This window comes from Haliotis rufescens, unplaced genomic scaffold (genome assembly GCF_023055435.1).
Source record: "Haliotis rufescens isolate VD_foot unplaced genomic scaffold, xgHalRufe1.0.p SCAF_12, whole genome shotgun sequence".
NCBI lineage: Eukaryota > Metazoa > Mollusca > Gastropoda > Lepetellida > Haliotidae > Haliotis > Haliotis rufescens.
In genome coordinates this window covers 11,993,369-12,016,358 of record NW_025963802.1, presented here as the reverse complement: position 1 = coordinate 12,016,358, position 22,990 = coordinate 11,993,369, and positions in this window count along the sequence as shown.

Sequence of the window (22,990 nt, the reverse complement as noted above, 5' to 3'; positions counted from 1 at the left end):
AGTAAGTGTCTTAGGTTTGAAACGAATATACAAACAGTTTTTCCATCTACCACTGTCATCATATCATGAAAACGAAACATAAATAATGAATATTAAATATTGAAATTGCATACATGACATTTTACGTCTATACCCAATTTGACAAATGTGACAGTAAATATTCCGCGCGTACACTGATGTTAATTAAACATGCTTGAAATCTGGCAGACATAAGGTTTGGATGATCAATCCCGTAGGGGGTACTATTGAGATTAGATGCCCAGTATGCACACGTAATAAATGAACTGATTGATGAGGCCAGACAATTTATTTACAGACAGACGTCATACAGCTGGAATATTGGTGCGGCGTTAAACAACAAACAAACAAACATTTGTACCATTCTCTCATTTAAAGTACTTAATATCAAGAAAATGTTTTGAATATTTACCTCGAAAGGAAGAAAAAACACACTTATGAACATAATTCTCTGTGAATGATCTTCCATATTCAATGTGTAGATCTGTGTCTGAACTGTACCAAGTGATGCTTGATGAAGGGTACTGAGATTATCCTGCCAGTGTAATGAATGATTTACATGCATGAACAAATATAAAAGTGTTACATACTCTACAATGGTAACACTACTTTATTTGATTAGTTGACGTTTGAATAAGGGTAGTAACCTGTACGTCCTTATAAAAATGAGTTCGTCATATCCGTCAGTTCGTTATAAGCGTGTCGTAGCGTAGTCTACTGTATATTACATTGATGATCGAAAAGGAAGGTTTAGCATCTTCTGAGAAACGTTGTCGTTATTACGATTAAAAGGGACCGTGAACGTGCGTCGCCACACTGTATACCACATATATGTTTAGATTCTTGCTAAGGTGCCATGGAGGCTCAAATTCAAATCTTGCACAAATAATTTTATTTTGCAAAAGGGCATAACAATATCCGGCAATTCACACAATGTTCTGTGAAAGAAAGCTGACGTTCCCTCCCTGATCGATTAGCACATACATTATATGCAACGTAAAATGACTCCATCAAGAAACCCTTTCACTTTTATATTCTCAACGCCCTCACACTTAGTCAGAGATTCGCACATAAGCAAAACGAATTGTCACCGCAGGGAAATAAATCCTATTTAGTATTACAGTAGCCATGAAGTAAGATTATCAATCTGTTATGTGCGCCATAGAAAAGCAACATAAACCCACTTATATAGCCCTAAGTAGACTTGAGACAATAAAACGTCTCCATTGGTCTTGGTATTGAGTAGGTTGGCCGAAACGATTATTCTTAATACATAATAATGACTTGTGGTAGGCGCTCGCTAGTACAAAATGTACATGCATACTATATTACTTTTTTCCTGAGGCAGTGTCATGCCATCGTATCTGACTGAACTTTGCTGGCCGCGTAACCTGTAACACAAGTCGAGCCGCTGGGGAAGGCCGGTGGCGGAAGCGTTCGCTCGTCACGCCAAAGGTTCGGCTTTGATTCCCTTCATGGGAACAATGTGTGCATACAGTTCTGGTGATATTGTTGGAATATTGCTAAAAGCGCCGTAAAGACCATATTCATGCTGTTGGTTGGTTGGTTGGTTTGTTGTTTAACGTCGCACTCAGGAATATTCCAGCTATATGACGGCGGTCTGTAAATAATCGAGTCTGGACCAGACAATCCAGTGATTGACATCATGAACATCGATCCACGCAATTGGGATCAATGACATGCATCAACCAAGTCAGCGAGCCTGACCACCCGATCCCGTTAGTCGCCTTTTACGACAAGCATAGTCACCTTTTACGGCAAGCATGGTCCATATTCGTGCACTGCTGTACAAGTCAGAAATGAAACCATGCAGAACATACAACCGCTTCCAACTATGGTCAAACAAATTAAGTGAATTTAAAAGCAATATATTTTTTTGCGAAAAAACGACAAACTGATCCTTTCTTGGGTGTGATAAATCGATACGTGGTCTCCCTGATACCAGAGCATACATGACACTTCACAATGAAGCATGCGATGCATCTCGGCCGCCAGATATGAACCAAAGCCTAATCTTAACACCAGCATAATGACATCAACATACGTCTTACAGATACCGACATGGGTACAATGTGTGAAGCCAATTTTTGGTGTTCCCCCGCCCTGATATTGCTGGAATACTCTGTCGAATGGGATGACGTGTTTTGAGAGATGTACCTGTTGGTTTGTGTGTGTGTGTATTGTAGACTGAAGTTTATGCCCGACGAGTACGAAATCTCTTCCACGGCAGTAGAGTCGAATCATCAACCATTCGCCATTCTAGAAACAAGGTGAATTATTATTGAAAAAGGACTGCCGTTTGATCTGGTGTGATGCTACTACTACTACCACTACTACTGCCACCATGTTGTCTGGTTGTTATTAACTGTTCAGGGTTTGCTCCACAGAGTGTCCTCTCATCTTTTCGTTTGGCGAACAAACTTGTTTGCATGATTAAGCCTGTTAACCGCCAGGCTTGAAGCGTATGAACATATTTCTGTCAAAGCTAGATGCGCGTGTTGTAAGCTGTGCCTCAAAGTACACTCATTTTGGAGACCTATTCATTAGTGATATTCATTCATTGCTCCAGTGGGAAACCACTTGGATGATGCCCCAGAATAACAGGAAGGTATTATCGGACGTACATGTATGTATGGTCACCTTTTCGCGAACTACCGGTATCATCACTATTTGATATGGATTCATTAACACATGATTACAATCGTTCAATGGACAGAGATTTCATATGGGGAGGGTTTTGTGGTATTTATTTACACTAGCAGAGATTTCATATGACTACGGAAAAGGGTTTTGTATTTTTTATTTACATTTTTATACTCTGTTAGCTTAATTCCACTAGAAAATAAGATCACGTGTAATGTTTTCTGTCATATTCCATTGATGTTGTTTCTCATTGCATGAGTGAATGATTTGGATTCCAAAGATGTCAGGCTGTCCCCACTCAAACTTCCCTCGAGCTATTGTACATCTCCACACATAAACACTACATAATACCTTGGAAGCTTATCCACTATGACTACCTGACTTCATTTGAAGACAAGATATAACACTATAACCCACTTTGCAGTGTTCGTTACTTGTATGGTGAGGACATGTTACATATTACAGTCTGAAGAAATCAGGAATTCCAACGCCATAGACCACTGTGACATCCGTCCTTGTGACACATGACATTTGGAATTGCCGTTATATGCTCCCTGGACCGAGGTTGTCCTAACGGTTCAACATTTTTCATAACTAGATAAATTAGATGACAATAAATATGTCCAATGCACCGTTGCTATATTCAGTTTTTGTCCCAGGGAAGATGCAGGGTGTTTTCTGTGAGGAGCTGTGAGAGAAAAGTGACATTTCAATCCAAATATTATATGTCAGAACATTGACTGTATATTTTGTTAGATTTTTCATCGATTGTAAAAAGATCTTTTCTCTTATATGTCAAACATTTTCCATCTTGAATTGACAAAACAGAACAAAATATAATATGAATTTCGCTTGCAAAATACACACTGTAGACAGTGGCTGTTTCAATTTTATTAGGAATCGTTTTGTTTCTTTTCCAAAGGAGAGACATACGATCATTAACTTTTTATTTATTTCATTGAATTGTTATTTATCTTTTGTCGAGTATACCTACTTAGCAATGACTGGTTGTCGCCTTGTTGACCAGTGTGAACATTGTTACGGAGGAAATACGACCATTCCGTTATTACCAGGAAGGGTCAATATGGCAACAATGTGCCTTGTAAAATTGTACATAATGGATGTACATCAGTCTCATCTCTCTACATTATCAGGCGTCTTCTTCGTCTCCAGAATAGATATCATCATATTTTATTACACACATGAATTATTCGGTGTATTTATATAATTTTAATACAAGTGTATCGGAAAGCCTGTTTTCAACAGAGATAGATGGCCCCACTGTAATGAGATCTACTTTAGCTTTTACATCTTTATCAGTTGATACTCCCGGTGTTTTGTATAGCAAAATACAAAGCCATAACGTCAATCCGAGGCAGATAAAAATAGTAAATATCAGTTGATATTCCCGGTTTAATGTAGCAAAATACAAAGCCATTACGTCAATCCGAGGCAGATAGAAATAGTAAATATCAGCTGATATTTCCGGTTTTATGTAGCAAAATATAAAGCCATAACGTCAATCCAAGGCAGACAAAAATAAAGTAAAACCATAAAACGTTAAGGAATGGGAATGAGTACCACAGGGGCTCAATGGGGTCTACCATAGTTTTATACTTATTTTTTTATGAAAACAAATCTGTGTCTTAAATCTTTTTATGCTTCAGCACTTGATAAAGGCAATAGTTGTGTGTAGACGAAGACATATATGTATATATATATACAAAAATGAGGTAAATGTTCACTCGGTGTACATGTAATATATAATAAAATAATAAAGTCCACGTTAGTCCATCATCTTCTTTATATCAGTTTCATACATAGTACTTTCGCTGTCTCATGACAGCTCTTCAGTGTAACTGACAATGACATATAATATATATGTAGCATGTATATGTCATTGTCAGTTACACTGAAGAGCTGTCATGAGACAGCGAAAGTACTATGTATGAAACTGATATAAAGAAGATGATGGACTAACGTGGACTTTATTATATGTTGTGTATCTACAAATGGTGTTAACTGCAAATAAGTGAAACTCTTGTTGAGAACACTATTGGCGGATAAGAGAATGCTTTGAGCTCTGTCCATTGATTTGCCTCTTAACGAGAATGTAATGTACCTAAGACATTAATCAACGGTATATGAACACGCACCTCTCTTAATTCCCCAGCACCTCTTGAATAATGTCGACGAATAATGAGAAATCGTCATATTAAGGTCTACTTATCATGAGATTGAAATAGTGAAGATTCGGGGTAGAATAGGCCTTCAGCAACCCATGCTTGCCGTAAGATCGCGGCGACTGTGCTTGTCGTTAGAAGCGACTTGCGGGATCGGGTGGTCAGGTTCGCTGACTTGGTAGATGCATGTCATTGTATCCCAATTAAGTAGATCGATGCTCATGATGTCAATCACTGCACTGTCTAGTCCAGACTCGATTATTCACAGACCACCGCCATATAGCTGGAATATTGCTGAGTCCGGCGTTAAACAACAAACCAACAAAACAAAACATTGATATATATTTAAAGATGTATGAAACACTATCTGTTATGTTATGATGAGAACAGATGATAATTTCAATTCAGTGTCAGTGTTGTACATGTATCTATGGATTTGATATTTAAGCTGATCAGTTGCTATGAGATAACAACATCCACCACCGGAGTTCTTGCTCACACAAATCCTTTCATGTCAAATGAAATGTTATTCGGTTTATGTACCCACACGATTCTTTTTTTCTTAAGTTCTGCCGGAAATGATACATTTTTAATAATTAATCAATTTAATTAATCATAGGGCTATGAATATATATCAAAATAACGCAAATATACCAAATCTCGCCTATCCTAACTGACATTGTGATTAGCCTTACAAGCAACTTTTACAGGTAAAAAATTATGAACTAATTACATGTTAGTTGTCATGCATGTATGAAATGGTCTATAACCTGAGGTTATTACCTAACACCAGTCCCGAGGTGATGACCTTACACCGGCACGTTCGTTCTCATATGTACAAATGTCACCTGAGTTGGGGGTGGTCTGGAAAATGCTTTTATTGTACTGTTTTGAGATATGCGTTGACTGGGGTAGCAATACCAATATTTACAGCATTATCTTTGCCTGGAAAATGATGGAATAGTTAAAAGCTATGAAACGGGATGAGTTTTGGAAGTTTGTTTGTTTTTTAATCAAGAAGTATTTGTTGTTCGAAAGATGATTCCTTAAGCTCCCGACTCAGCAGATGACGTAACTGAATCTGTACTATCACCCAAAGGTAGGACAACTGGTAAAGCAATGCTGATACCAAGCCCTCGAGCTCATGTTGACGGTACTGACGTTCTATTTCAAGAACGTGATCTTCAGCTTTTTGCCATACCTCTGGTGCCATTCTAGCAAAGGCTGCGTTGATCAACCCTTTGACATTTTGTTATGTCTTGCCACGAATCCTTTACAGCTAGCCCAGATCAGGTCAAAAGGGTTGATGTCTGACTCGCGTACGAAGACAACGTGACCGTGTTGTGCCGCCAGGACTTCTGTCTTGTACTTTAATAGTTTCTTATTCAGGCAAACTTTCTCCATCAGTTGAACTTTCGTTTCAAATGGTATCAAGTCGACATTGCAAGATGTCAGATATTCCTGCATGGTTGCCTTCAGACTATTCACGGATGGCACGACAGTATCTGGTTCACGGGCGTTATGATAACTGATGTTATTTATCCATATATTTTGTTTCAGCTGATGTTCCAACCAGTCTGGGAACACATCACCACTCCTCCTAATGATAATCACCAGTTTTCGTTTTCGCCTCGAAAGCTAGCTCACATCCATTAATAAGCCCCAGATCACGGCATCTGGCGTTTAAAACAAAGATACGATTACCATACGTGTGGCATATGCGCTTTTCGTCCATCTGACGGTAGCCACATGTAGTCAGTGGAATGATTCTTATTCACCCAATTTTCATCAAGGTAAATGACCTGCGAATGAATGACAATGGTGCGGAGAATATGTTACCTCACAGACAGAATGGAATATTTTCCCCCAACAAATGCTCGGTTATCGCCACGGACAGTTTATCTCGTAGACAACAATAATTAATGTAGTCCGTGACATTAATTCTGTCTTAAATTTCCCCCCGAATTGGGGTACCTTCTGATCAATGCGTGTACACTGTAATCCCTTTATCAAAGATTTGTTATATCCTCTTTTTTGGTTTTGAGACGACCCCCACCTTTTGTTTTATTAATCATTCCGCAGATTTGATGGTATGAAAGGCCAAGAGCTTGTGCAGTTCGACAATACACCCTATCTAAACTAATAAATGGTGTTCTACTATCTCTTTAAGTGTTTAAAACTTGTATACATTTCCTGCTGCAGACTCCATGTCGTGCACCATGCATGAAGGAGTAATGGAAAATGCATCATTGGATCAGTGTTGACAAAACAAAGGCAGCGCGTTCTTTGTTCTAAACATACGTAAATACGTAAGGATGTAACGGGATGTGGGTTACCTACATTTGAAGTTCAAATATACACACACACCCCACACCCCACACCCCTCCACCCTCACCCCCGTGGTCTGTGGTGTCTGAAACTGATTACAGGGATGAGTCAGGCTCCTCTCCGCGTGGGCTCAAACTTTAAAGGAATCAAATTTTACGTAATTAAGCAAATACTTTATACAGAAAACTAACCGAACGCTTCTGTTAGCTAGATATTTGTGAAAACTATAAAAGATCATTTTTAAAAGTTAAATGTTACAAAAATATCTGATATCCTAATTTTGATGCTTCAAACATCTAATACCGTCCTGCTTTGTGCTGTGATACCGCGGTGATGCAGCTAATGATGTTTACTTCGAGTTCTGTCAATATTAAAATTTCGTCCTCAGGGATAAATGATAGAAAACTGGAGAAGCATGAATTATGCATGTGTCTCACCCAGTTTGATCCATGTAACTAAATCGATACCAATGCATTTATATTAGATTATAAGATAAACCATAGTTTCGTGGTATGCAAAGAACCGCTGATGCAGATGCCAATGGTAAGTATATACATATTTATATAATAATCCATCGGATGACCTGTCAATTGTTTACATTTTGAAGAAGGAGTAAGTTGGAGTAAGTTTGGTGTAACACTGTTTTGAGCATATCAGCACCCCCTTTTCACCATATGCATAAAAAGGTAAGTGTTGTTTGTTGTCTAACGCCGCAAGGAGTAGTCCAGCGATACGTAGGTGATCTGTAAACAATCGAGTCCTAACCAGACATTCCAGTAATGGACGAGAGAATCCATTTTAACAAAAGTTTGAATAACATGTACATGTGCAAAAAATATGCTGCTTTCTAGTAAAGAGAAAAACTAAATAAACAAGTGTTTTCAACACAATAGCGGAAGCACTATAAATACGTACAGACCAAGGTTACATTTAAGTGATGATGCCAGCTATGTTTCATTTGACGTGTCTCTTTGTTAGATGTATTCGTCAACATTAGCACAGGGCATAGCAATCAGCAACTATTCTCAATCTGTATATCGGATAAAGGTTCGTTTCGTTTCATAACCAATATCAGCTTTGGATATTTGCCATTCAAAATCACAAAAGTTTTAATATAGATGTGCAAAGTGGTGCGGAACAACTGATACATGGCAATGTCTGGTATATTCATTGTAGCGCTCGACATTGAGGGTAAACAGCAAGACTGGCTCATGGCCATTACAATGTGCCTGAGTGGGTATCCATATTATACTGCGCATGTGGCTTGCCCTATAAAACCGGCATTATTTCGGAGCCGTACAAGCGGACACACACACACGCACACAGACAGACAGACACACACACAGACAGACACACACACATGCACACAGACAGACACACACAGATACAGACCCACACACACACGCACACAGACACAGACACACACACAGACACACACACATACACACAGAGACACACACACATACACACAGACAGACACACACACACAGACAGACACAGACACACAGATACAGACATACAGACACAGACACACCAACATTCTGAGCAATCACTTGATTGTCTTGTTTGCTTCCATGCTGCCGTCGTATAAGCGGAGAACTGCTGTGTAGCGTCAGGCATCAAACACACATGATTATGTGAATGTCGGGTGCTACCGGTGTGTCGTCAGGACATTCTTTCATTTTTCGCGAACACCTGGTGTCACCGTTTGTTTTCCGTGATCCGTGCATATAGTTTCCACCGCTGTTCTGCCTTTTACCCCCACAAGACCCAAAGGAACCTGTTTTGTTGGATGATCGAGTATGATATTCTCTGGAATTGACGTTTTATATTGAATAGAAAATGAATTTTAGTATTTCACTGACATGGCAGTGTTTGCAATCCAGGCTAGCGTTTCTTGCCCAATCGGTGGCACAAACACAAAGACCATAACACACGACACCCGTTGCAAACGATTTTATACTGTCGATCACATGGCGAAGAGCAAATAATCTGCCATAGTTTGTGAGATAGAATTCGATATAGAGAAAAAACAAGGTTATTTTGCAACATAGAAATCACACTTCACAGATAAATGAGACTAAACTGTTAGACAGCAATAATAATATCGTTAGTAGAGTCACTTCAAACATACAGGAGAGTGGTGTTCATATAGAGCAGCCCGAGTCATTTTAGCTGAAGAGTACCGCTTATAGTAAACCTCCATAAACAGTCTCATACAGTTTCTAAATATAACTGACATCGTGATCGTCGTGACGTAATCTCGTATGAACATGACTCGCGAACGGAGTCTGCTGTCACACTGCTTCTGAGAATAGCCTCCCAATTTGTTACAAGTTATTATTCATAAAGTTTTGTTTCAAGAGACTAAATGCAACATGTCATTTTATTGATGCATGTTATATATCTGGTCAAGAATGTGACTATAATTGTTTGACAGTAACATTTCGTAAATTGCTATGACAAGAATGTAGGTGAGACAGCTAATAATTTTAGCCTTCTTTAGATATGATCGTGTTGCATGGAAATATTCAATGTATGTCAACTTACATTCCGCTGTCATGAACAGATCGAATCGGTAGTGCAGAACTGAGAATGTACTTTCTCGCCATCACAAGTACATCCCAGCAGATTGTTAGATGTGCAAAGCAGAGATTATCACGTCGGACAGTTCGACTTCTCAAACATTTTGAATAAAAGTGACAAAAGTATTTCCATAATCATAATATAACAGCACCCAGCAATATTCCAGCTATATGACGGCGGTCTGTAAATAACAGAGTTAGGACCAGACAATGCAGTGATTGACATCATGATCATCGATCAACGCAATTGGGATACAATGACATGCATGAACCAAGTCACCGAGCCTGACCACTCGATCCCGTTAGTCGCCTCTTACGACAAGCACAGTCGCTTGCTATGCAAGCATGGGTTGCTGAAGACCTGTTATACCCCGGATCTTTACGGGTCCATCCTAATCAGTGAGGCCACACAGTTAACGTTGCTGACAATATGAAGTTCATTACTATGGTCATCTATGACATATGTTAAATCAGCTGCCATTCGAATATCTTATGTATATTTTAAGCATACTTAATGGCATGTATGTCCGAGGGTGGTTGTGTTGTCTGTCTGTCCTTGTCATGCTGTCAGTATGTGTGTATGTACGTATGTGGGTGTGGTGGGGCGATGTATTTGGGTTTGAGTGGATGGGAAGGAGTGGTTTGATGGGTGTGTGGGTTGATCTGTCTCTCTGTCAGTATATGTGGTACATATTCACATAACCTACCTCAGAACGCATAACTGATAACAACCAGACTTAAAATTTTCCGTATTTTTCTGCTTTAACAGAGACTCTACTTTGTTTGATTTATATTTGAATAACTGGTTGTTATTTTATCAAAGCCAAGTCCACCTTCTGCAACACGTCTCTATAATTGAATACCTTGTATGGAATGGTGCTCGTACAGTGAAAATGAAGCTGTTGCTGGGGAAATAGTGTGGGACAATTAGGAAAAATGAATTTTGCCTGAGATGTTACAAAACTTTAAAGCAGTAATACCCTCCTATGCAATTTTCAAATTCAGGAAGAACTGTTTATGATTTGGTGGAGGCGAGTCTTCGATTTGACCAGACGTTTTTTCAAAGCCCTATAAAGAACTTCCCTCTGTTATATTCATTGGAAGAAAGGAAACGTGAACCCATCCCTTTGCACCTATGCATGAGCTGATCCATTTATCTTTCAAATGTCTGAAGCATCGTAACAAAGGGAAATCGTCTATCATGATCGCTATTTTCGACAGGCATGTCCAATTTATAGACAAAATTATATTGTCTCTGAGGTTATTTTAGAACTTTGAATATTATAAATGGATGTGCCCACACAGCTTGTCAGCTTGATGCACGTCAGTATGATTGAAAAACCCGTAGTCAGTGTTGTATCATTTACAGATGATATCATGGTCTTATCTAAGAATAGTTACCTGCTTGGCATCAATAACATGCAATCTGTAAGGTGCCCAACCTATAATACTAATGAGACCATGTGGAAAACATGATTGTGAATTTGAAACTGTTTTCTTGTTCACATGAATCATCGACTATCACGTGACACATGATGTATATACGTCTTATTGTTTTTTATTTGATATATTTCGCATCTGTGCAGCCAATCCGTCAAACGTTGTTTTGCGAAGTGAGCAGGTTTAAAGCAAACACACTATTGAGTAAGTGAGTGAGTGAGTATGGTTTTACGCCGCTTTTAGCAATATTCCAACATTATCACGGCGGGGGACATCAGAAATAGGCTTCACACATTGTAACCCATGTGGGGAATCAAACCCGGGCCTTCGGCGTTACGAGCGAACGCTTCAACCGCTACCCCACCGCCACCAAACATACTATTGACTCGGCAACGTTTCTGAAGATGAATAATTGCGGCAAATGTTCTCAGGATTTTATTCTCATATTTCTCTTGATGCGTTGACTGTTCCTATTGTCCTAAATACACATTTCGTGTCGATTCTGAGAAACTTTGTATATTTACGTAAAGCAAACATTTACTTACAAAGCTCAATAAATCGAAACTTGCGTCACTCTGAGAAGCACTCTGTGGGAGTCTATATGAAGCAGGTAAGTATGCACGAAGCAGGCATAAAACATGCTTTTTGGGTACTTTCCTGTGTGAAGATGGCGTTTTGGGACATTATCTTTGGCGTTTTCGATCCCTTATGCTCGCAAAAGTCGTTTTTTTCTATCTTTTACATTATCTAAAAAGACGGCGGCTGTCTGAAGTATACATGTAAGAAAAATCAATTAATAAAAATAGATATAATGTAAACATCAATGTGTAGATATACCCCAGCTACTCCTCTCTAAAACAACATCATGTTAATTAGACCAATCAACTTACACGATATTGGAATTTACTTAAATACTTGTTAAAATAATCTAAAATAATTATAACATATACTTCTACATTAATTCAATCTTTGGTTGCATCTGTATGTCCTCCTTCCTAGCTTTTCTAGCTTACTGATTAATCGGTTACAGTTCGAGGGGACCTCATGATTGGACGACTTTTCCAAATGTGAGTGAGTGAGAATAGTTTTACGCCGCTTTAGCAATCTTCCAGCAATATCACGGGGATCACCGGAAATGGGCTTCACACAATGTACCCATGTGGGGAATCGTACCCGGGTTTTCGGCGTGACGAGCGAACGCCTTAGCTCAAAAAAAAAATCCAACAAATGATCATTGACAAAAACGCCGTCTAATGTTTGCAGGGTACGCTGTCCTTTTCGCTCACCTTATTTGACAGTAAAATCGGAATCGCACAATGGACTCTGCTTTTAGCGGAGATTTCTTGTGGCTATGGACATGGTTTTGTCGCGTTTATTAAATATAATTCCAGTGTTGACCTTCGATATACAGATTATAATGTGCGGCGGCGGGCAAACTTAAGACAAACACAGAAAGCAGCGCTATTTCAAAGGGGCTATCTACATGTAAGTAACTCGCTATTCGACCTGTTGTGAAGTGTTAATATTACCACAGCGTCTGCTATGTGCATTCGATATGTCTCAAGACGTTTCAGTAATTTACAACACTTTTCATTTTCTCGTGACCCTCGCAACATGTATGCAGGAGAAGGAGGAGGCTAGATTACATAATTGCTTTCGATTAAAGTGAAGTACTTATCCACCTATTCATGGATGGTGCATATGGATTTATATATATATGTACACTCCTTGAGCAGGATATTTGCACACCCAATAACAATGGTCTCAGTTGCCCTCATATGAGTTGTAAGTCGTTGGCGACAGATATGTGAAAGGCCTATAAAGAACGTATTACATGTACGTCCACATAATATAGAATTAAAGGATTGTATTCTATGTATGGTTGAAGGCGAGGTGACATCTTGGTTCTGCCTGAATTCTTATCGGCAATGGTCTTATGATCTCTGCATGGAGATTTCACACCTCCTTCCTCAATGGCACCAACTTGTTATATCAATGACTAATTACGCGCTGGCATTTACATTAGGAACACTGGAAAACGAGATATATTTTCGGTGATCTTCAAGACTTCGATGTATAGATGTTTCATTGTATAAGGTTTCATTACAAATTCATATCATCTTTATACCATGTCCTTTTGCAATATTGGTGTAACAGAATAGTGTCAAAGACTTCTGTGTCAAGTAGTATTTTCTGTCTAATTCTCATTAGATAGATGAATACAATCTTCTTGAAAAACGAATATTAATTATATTGGCGATAAAGGACAATCTGAAAAGAGAGTCGATCGTTTGTTCCAAAGGAAATTTCAAATTTGGTGAGAAACCTACATTGTCTTTGCAGAACACTTATCGTTATACTTCGTTTTCATTAAATTCTGTTTTGAATTCAAACATGATATCTATTTCTCCAATGAAGTGATTTCACAATTTTGCGAAAATATAAAATCAGTTTTATTTTAATCACATTGCTTGTGAAATAGCGAAGCTACTTTCAAATAAAGACAAACGATAATGACGTTTTTGGTTTCATTTGACTGCAATATCGTCGTAAGGGGATACTGACGAGGGTTGTGAAACATCAATATCTAAAATAGAATTACCATATCAGCTGTCTTAAAAAAATACAGAAATGCTCCTTCGTAATATATGTCATCAACCTCTTCACTTAAGTATGTTTAGTATAATGAGAGGGAGACACGGGTGGCCCAGGTCGTCTAAGGCGCCGCTATTCGCTATGCAGAGTTGCGTCCCTTGGGCACGACAGAAACCTGTGATTGTGGGTTCGAATCCCGTATCGTCCCGATTATGTTTCTTGATTTGTCACACCATACCCGTGCTCGTGGGTTTCACCGAAGAGGTTAATGTCTGAGACCTGCACCACGTCGGTCTTTCCTCCCACATTAAGCTGACACGCCGCGATATAGCTGGAATACTGTTAAAAGCGGTGTTAAACTCATCTCACTCACTCACTAGTATCATGAGAAAAATGTAATGTAATGTTGGACTATGTTTCAGCTTTGTATATAGGGACATTGGGATGTTGTAATGTTGACATGTGTAGGACCTGGCCTATATCTTCCAAACAACAAACTGTAAAGTGTGGATGCATTACAGTAGGACATTGTCAGAATATGAGTAACTACTTTCTTACAATTACATTGGTCCGAGATCAAACATATACATACCAAAGTCACAAGCAAGCGTCATGCTGGTTAGAAACGTGTTCTGAGATACATAAACACAAGATCCGTTATGCAAACACATTCAGACTATCTACAGATTTATTATATCTCTAACATGTATGATTTACTCTTCTTGGCGAAGTTGTTGTCGTTGTTGCGAAAATATCTTTCCTTCACGCATCAGTTGTTCTGCTTCGAAGGTTTCTTGATGAAATAACCCTATTGAGAGTCGATAGTTGTTCGACGTTAAACAACAAACCATCCAACCAACCTATTTTTAGATATGAAATCGTTTCATTGTCAACTTATACAAATACGATAAGAAGTACAGGTGGCCCAGTCGTCTCAGGGGGCTAGGTACGCTTGTACCTGTGGATTCAAATCCCGGTTCGCCCCGATTATGTTTCTATGTTTGTCAGCACCATACCCGCGCTCCTGGGTTTCACAAAAGTGGAAAACGTCTAAGACCTGCATCACTTTGGGCTTTCCTCCCACATCAAACTGACACGCGGTGATTTAACTGGACTATTGTTCAAAGTGGCGCTAAACCCACCTCACTTATTCACTCACTCACCATGAGATAAGTATTGGCAGTCAATCCCAACTTTGACCTTCATCCATGGCGTATAAGGACATGCTGATCTAGTTTGCAAAAGCAAACCCCGAAAAAATACAATACAGCGAAGGTTATAAGTTTCAAAATCACAGACCGCAGAATGTATTGCTATTGCAAGATATGCGTGAAAGAAGCAGCCTTTCAAGTAGAATGTTCAACAATGAACTGTTCGAATATAATCGTGACGGAACAGAAAGCAACAATCCATAGCTGGTGTGACGCCCGCAGCTTTATGGCATGAACTACATATTTGGAAATTCGTTATAGAAACTTGCATTTTAGTGACATAGTTTATAAATTTATCAAATGATGGATTGTCGAAATTATATTAAATTAAAAGCTCTACTTGATAACGAATTCTTCACGAGAAATATCCTTACAAATCACTAAAACCTGATATTCATTTTAAAATATAATATTATCTGTTGCGGTAGGGACATAAGTTATCACAGCTACATTGGAACCTGTTGGGAGATCAGGTTTTCAGTTGATGTGTCTTGGATAAAGTTTAATTTCTAACGTCGATGTAAATAAAGAGTAAATGGTAAAATACGCCCTTTTTATTACCCGAATTGGAAAGAGGTGTGGAGAGTGTCACTTTTAGTAATGTATTAGACTGAATAATAAAAAGCGTAGTTTCTTCGCCGAGACGATGCCGCTTCCAAGAGAAGGAAACACGCGATAACGACGTCTAGAGAAACCCTGGCCAGGCTCAACGTTATGACATAAAAACACATTTTTAACCAAACGAATAAAATACAAACGTTTTTCTTGAGCTAAATGAACCAGAAAACTGAATGCAATTGGTATTTTTGCAAATATGACTTAACCAACATCGACAGAATATGATCATCATTCTAAGATGTTTTCTCTGTCGATATCCAATGTCATTCAAACAGTCAGTAGACGAACATTTGACGGACTGTGCAACAGATGTTCTCTTTGAAACCAGAACAGGATATCTGTATTAAAGTTTTTTTCAGATTACATTGTGACAATATATCGCTCTAAATGTTGATATACTAGTAGCTGAGCTACACGCTGTCCTGTTGCCATTGAAGCTTCCTATCGTCACTTGTTTTGGTTGAAATTATTTCAGAGTGACGTAGTACTCAATAAACAATGTACGGCTCTGAAGCTGGATGGTCCACGTGTGCTACGCATGTACATTACTGTAACGCTATCCTGTTGCCATTGAAGCTTCCTATCGTCACAACTTGTTTTGGTTGAAATTATTTCCGTGACGTAGTACTCAATAAACAATGTACGGCTCTGAAGGTGGATGGTCCACGTGTGCTACGCACGTACATTACTGTAACGTTATCCTGGTGCCATTGAAGCTTCCTAAGCAATAACTGCCTATTAGGAGATATTGAGTATAATATCATCACGATGCCAGAGCGGTTATGGTGGAATAACAATACACAGCGACAAGGAATGCCAGAAGAAACGATTGTTACAGGGCTAGCCGTGGAGAAAGGAAGCTTCTCAGATACAAAATATGTTTTATTTACAAATTAATATTCAAGAATAAATGACGAAATTATTTTTTGTAAAAGCTTGACGTTATAAGTGTCACCCATATATGAACATTTGATTCAGTGCATATTGTAGTGTTAAATCATTGATTTAGTATTCATAATGCGTATTTCATAGGAACTTTACAGAGCATTAACAACCTTTGTCCAACACTCAGGATGCACCACCTACATCTCATGAGGATTTGAAAACGAATTGCCCGAGAAATAATAACTCATGAATATAACGTGCTTGTGTAGTGTTATCAATGGGTATACTACAGGTGTGATCTAGTCAAACATTGGATGACAAAGGGCTATCTGAGACTTATACATTTCGTTTTTAATTCATTCCATACTGTCTTTTTGCATGATGGGTAAATCAGTTTGACAAACGGGCGTATGTTAGTTAAGGCAGCAAAATATTTTTACAAGTGGCTAAAATGAATAATTCAAAACTGAAACTGTTTTTAAAAAGGTCACTACGTCAGAGTACAGAATATCGAAGACAGTTGTCTTGTGTTGAATCGTAGTTATTAGACACATTTAGAAGAGACTATACAGGTCATTATTGTTTTATCATGATGTGGAGTGCTGTGGCGTTCTCGGGTTTTCTTCTTCAGGACTACACCACACCTCCCTATGACAAAAGTCAAAAGATACACTACCAGAATATATCTCGCAGGTCTGAAATCTCGACTTGTGGTCGGAGCTAAAAGCACAGTGTTCATTTTGTTATAAATCAGCCATATTGGTCAAGTCGATGTCAATGAGATAACATGATAAAACAATGCCCAAGGTAGTACTGTTTTTGCCATAAGTGTTCTGTGTCTCTTGCAGGTGAGGTGAGGTAAACATGCATTTAACTGGATTAGGTACTGACACATTGTCCTCAATTTACACCCTCAAGTAACAATTGAAAAAGAGTCATTTGGTAATAGCCTTTGATGTGGATATATTCTATCCATAAAATGCGACGACTGGAGTTCGGATAAACTTACGATGTCAGACACACCTCGCAAGCGGAAAGCTTTAGACATCGACGTTAAGTTTCAAATCATCTCTGCTGTCGGTGCTAGAAATAAATCATAAAAAGAAATTGCATATGAATAAGATATCCTTCTTGTGTCTGCATGACAATGAAACTGTATCAATAATATGTTTATAACATGTACTTACTTATGTTACGTATGATTGTATGCCATTTAAGTCATGAACAATAAAGTACATATCCAGTGCACAGTTTTGTTATTTATTGAGTAACATGATGTGACTTGATCCAAATGAAATGCTTTTAACGAACTACGGTTATAACGGTAGGAAATTAGTGGTCTCTTTGAGTTCGTTATAATCGTAGTTTACTGTATATAGCGACGTGCATTCATGCACGTGTGTGTCTCGTACGTGCTTGCGTGCGTACTTGCGTGCGTACTTGCGTGTGTGTGTGTGGTTTCTTTGTCAAGCCCTCTGAGATGCCATGCCGACCAGTCCTTGTTTCACCCCCTTAACGTAGGGCGCCAGGCACGGTAACAACAACGGAAAGTACCATCTTTTAACGTCTTTTGCAATGAAGCGGGCAAGGGATCCAACCGCCGACGCTCTATCCACTAGACAACGAAGGCGGTCGGTTTCCAGTTGGGCATCATGAGAGAATAAGTTTGCGCTGAACGCCGCTTTGAGAAGAATACTAATTGTGAGGTCCAAAGTGACGCCTGTTTACTGAAAGCCGCGAGCACAGGCAATGGTAACTGGCCATTTGGATCTTGGCACAACTAAGGCACGCAACTATGCAAGCAGTTTGCGGTGATAAGACGACATGGTCCTCCTTGCCCGTTGAAATGGACAGCTTAACATTTTGTATATGAAATTATATTATTTTGGCTGTGAACGAAGTATCATTTTAATGTACTTTTATATGAGATTTATTTGGATAAAGAACTAGTGGCTCTCGTAACATTTCGCTATATAGAAACGCTATAGGCAAATGGTATTTATGAAACAAGCCCCTTAGGTGCGTATCCTTTGTACAAATATAGACTTTAGAATAATTTAGAGTAAAACATTTTCCTTTTTGGTGAGATAAACATTTTAATTTGCATTTGGTAACATGCCTGGTGAATTTTTTATTTTTTTATATAAAATAGACGAAGAAATCTTTAACGTGATATGATGTTTTCAAGAATAGCTAGCTATTGAGAACAATTACAACGTTGAGACACAATCTACAATGATCTCTATCTTGGAATTACAAAGACTAAGGGACAATAAAGAAGCAGACCGATAAATAAATATATCTGAAACTGTTGTGCAAAGATACCATAATGGAAGTTAGAACAAATTGAATTGTTCACGAAAAGTGTGTGATTGTTCAATCTACTTTGAAGTTCTCCTCAGACGCAAACAGCTTAATTAAAGCCCAGCCAGGAACGATTGATTGTGTGGGGATGTGTCTGATAAAGAACCATTCTACCTTTCTATCAATATAATTAAACAATTATTTCAAGATCGATTACACTAGACGAGGGAAGGACAGACAGGCAGTGTCAGATATGAACATATTCTTTACAAACATGAACATAAACCTGACGAACATGGGTGAAAGATAGACAGGTAATGTCAGATATAAACATACACAGATTAAGGATAGACACAAACAGTCAAGACAGAAGGATAGATTGACAGTGACAGACATGAACATACAGGACAGAAAGGTAGACAGGCAGTGACAGACAAGGACATACAGGACAGAAGGATAGACAGGCAGTGACGGACATGAACATACAGGACAAAAGGATAGACAGGAAGTGACAGACATGAACATACATGACAGACGGATAGACAGGAAGTGACAGACATGAACATACAGGACAGAAGGACAGACAGGCAGTGACACACATGAACATAAAGGACAGACGGATAGACAGACAGTGACAGACATGAACATACAGGACAAAAGGATAGACAGGAAGTGACATACATGAACATACAGGACACAAGAAAAGACAGGCAGTGACATACATGAACATACAGGACAGAAGAATAGACAGGCAGTGACAGACATTAAAATACATGACAGACGGATAGACAGGCAGTGACAGACATGAACATACAAGACAAAAGGATAGACAGGAAGTGACAGACATGAACATACAGGACAGAAGGATAGACAGGCAGTGACAGACATGAACATACAGGAGAAAAGGATAAGACTAGCAAAACATTAAAAGAAACAGAAGAACTCGCATGCTGGTAAATGGTATGGTAAAACTGACATATCGGCACAGAAACATGCAAGAAGCGAACAGAGAGATAACGTGGAAGAAGAAGAAGATGTACGCCTACCAATACAGCGCGTAAATTAATACCCCGGTCAACGGATCAGTGTACATTCAATTTGCCTTCTCTTCTACCTACGCCGGGTGTATGTTGAGATAGATCGTTCTCCTGTCAAGATAGATAGGCTTTCCATATATGGCGTGTTGTGGCCTGTGTATATGTATGTGTTTGTTCCTCCTTCCGAACGTTATTGAACAGGATAAATTAAATTGGTCTGAAACCATCTACAGTTAGCGAATTTAAAAATAGCCGGAGGTAGAGTCTGGATAAAGCTGAAATAACAGACAGCTACCGGCATAGTCAACAATCATCAATTAGACGAAACAAGCGTTCATGGTCGATTGATTTATTTGCGGTGGGTTCTATTACGGTAAACATCAATTCAACACCTAATAAAATAAGATTAACGTAAGCACCAAATTCACCCAGTAATGAAATGGATTACTGTAAACATCAATTTCACCAGCAAATGAAAGGGATTAGTTGTGTGGGCCATCTTCAATTGTAGCTTAAGTGGTATTGATGTTTGCGACATGTTTAAGCGTCCATTTGGGTCATCAGGGTTCTCTTAATACAACCCAGTGTCCACCGGCTAACGTTTTCAAGTCAAGGAGAATTAGTTTAGGACAAGATGTGCTTGGTTATTACCTCACCTTTGTCTTTTCTCGCCGACAGCAGCATCTCCAGCTAACGCCGGGTTGACACTACAGGGAATTACAGCTTGCCGTTATGTCGGAATCAGTTTATTGTTGAAACTCTGACTCAACGCCTTTGCAGAATGAAGCCGAGTATTGGACCAAGTCTTAACATCGGAAGGAACGAGAGATAGTCTTTTTAAAAAGATGTGCTTCCTGTATTTAGAAGATGTTAAGATTGGAATCGACTTTTAATTTTTTAAAGAAAAGTATTGCACTCTTATTGAAGTGAAATAAGAGATTTTGTTCCTATTTTGCTTCTGAGTTGGGTTCTCTAGATATGACAATGTGACCATGTGTGTATGTAAGAAAGGAGGTAGACAGTATACTCGACAGTATCCTGTCTAATCAGCCTAATGGCGACTGGGTGTTTACAATGTGTAACCTGCCTGAAGGTGTTTCATCGTACCCAGGAGTGGGTAAGGAGTGTATAAAGTTTGAACAAGGAATTCCGTCCGGGGACATTTTATGTGTGTGCCATATAGCTTCAAAATTACCAAATAGATTCTTTTCAAACTTGGTGAACTCTTTGTATTACTTATATGAGTTGTGCAGGGCGAAGTTTGATTTCAATAATAAGAGTTTCTATACACTTAGGAGAGGTGCAGTGCAAAGTTTAAAGTGGATTTTCTGAGGAAATATTGCTTTTTTTCAAATTTGGAACTTAGAAATATGATGGAGTCGAAGTCGGGGGAATTAGTGAGCCCTGCTCACTTTTTGTCTTGTTTTATTTGTTATCGGTTCTCTTTCTACACAGTGCCTGCTGGTTACAGAGATGTGTGTGGTGCATCATACATGTGGCACTTTAAATGCAAATTACGCGGTGCCTTGGACATTAATCATGTATGCAGAGCTCTACGATACGAGAACACATTCTTTATATAACAAATGTTATATTTGGGATAACACTTTCTTAGTAAAGTACAGATTCTCGTACTTTTTGCGGTTGAGTCCCGTCCGGGATTCGAACCCACACTAACCAGATTGAGGCACTTAATCGCCAGCACACAAAGTCAGCGATCTGACCCACTCAGCCACCGAGGCTTCCACAAAAATGAAAGTCCGACAACTGGTAGTCTAGAACACGTACTTTGAGTACCCCTCTGACAAGTGTAAATTGGCACGGCTCCAATGGCCGAAAGCTATGAATACACCATGCCATTTAGAAAGTGGTCAAATGTAGCAAATGTTATATTTAGGATAACACTTTCTTACACATTCTGTTCTCGTACACATTGGATATTGAACCATTTAGGGACATGAGAGCATCAGAGCGCCTTGTACAATTTGTTTCGGATAGTTTCTAACACATCAACCTTCTATAGGTTTGTCTTAACAATGCCGACAGAAAACGGCGTTGTTCCTCGTCAATAAAGCGACAAAACACTTTCCGCAATAATAAGAAATATTGACCGATTCCGACATTATAATGAGAATGTGTGTATTAATCAGAATCAAATAATGGTGATACCAGGTGTTAGCGAACAGAAATCTCAAGAGAGTTACGTTTTCTTAAGATAAAATAAAAAATTCGACGGAAGAAACAAATATCTTCTCAAATTATATTTTCTTCCACTTTTGTGACATTTGGTGTAGATATGAACAAGGAATATTGAGTAAATAAAGCCTACCAAGATTTTAAGAAATGTCAGCGACATATACTCTGCAAAATGAGCAACGCAAAGGTGATTTTAGAGGTGAGGTGAAATGCGGTTTAACGTCACGTCCAAGATTATTTCACTTATATAGCGACGTGTATGTGTGTGTGTGTGTGTGTGTGTGTGTGTGTGTGTGTGTGTGTGTGTGTGTGTGTGTGTGTGTGCCCCCGCTCGTACTAGTCCGGACTAATACTAGCCCACTGAGATACCATGCCGAAGTTTTACATGAATACCCAACTCAGATACGGTATAATGACTCCGAGCCGACCAGTCATTGTTTTAGTTCCTTAAATGCCGAGCGCCAGGCAGGATAACAACAAGTTCCACCTTTTTACGTCTTTTGGCATGACGCGACCGGGGATCGAACCCCGGATCTTCCGCTTTCCGTGCGGACGTTCTACCACTAGTCCACGGAGGCGGTCTGACTTTAGATGTATATGTTATAATATGTCATATAAATAATCAACAGATGGTTTTCGATTGTTCAAAATCGGCACATATCATTGACATTGACCCAGGTTCCATCTGGCACAACTTCATGGTGAAGGTCATCTGTTCTCAATATCCGGTATGGCCACCAACAGAGTCCAAAACTGACCAGCATCGTCGTCCCATGCAAGCAATTAGATCCCCAATTGTGACCTGGGGAATGTTCACCAACTCTGTCTGCAGTGTGTGTACCAACTGTCGGAGGTTCTGTGGTTGCTGCTGACGTGCCCGCAGTTGTTGATCCAGCACATCACGTAAATCTTCGTTTGGCTCTTGC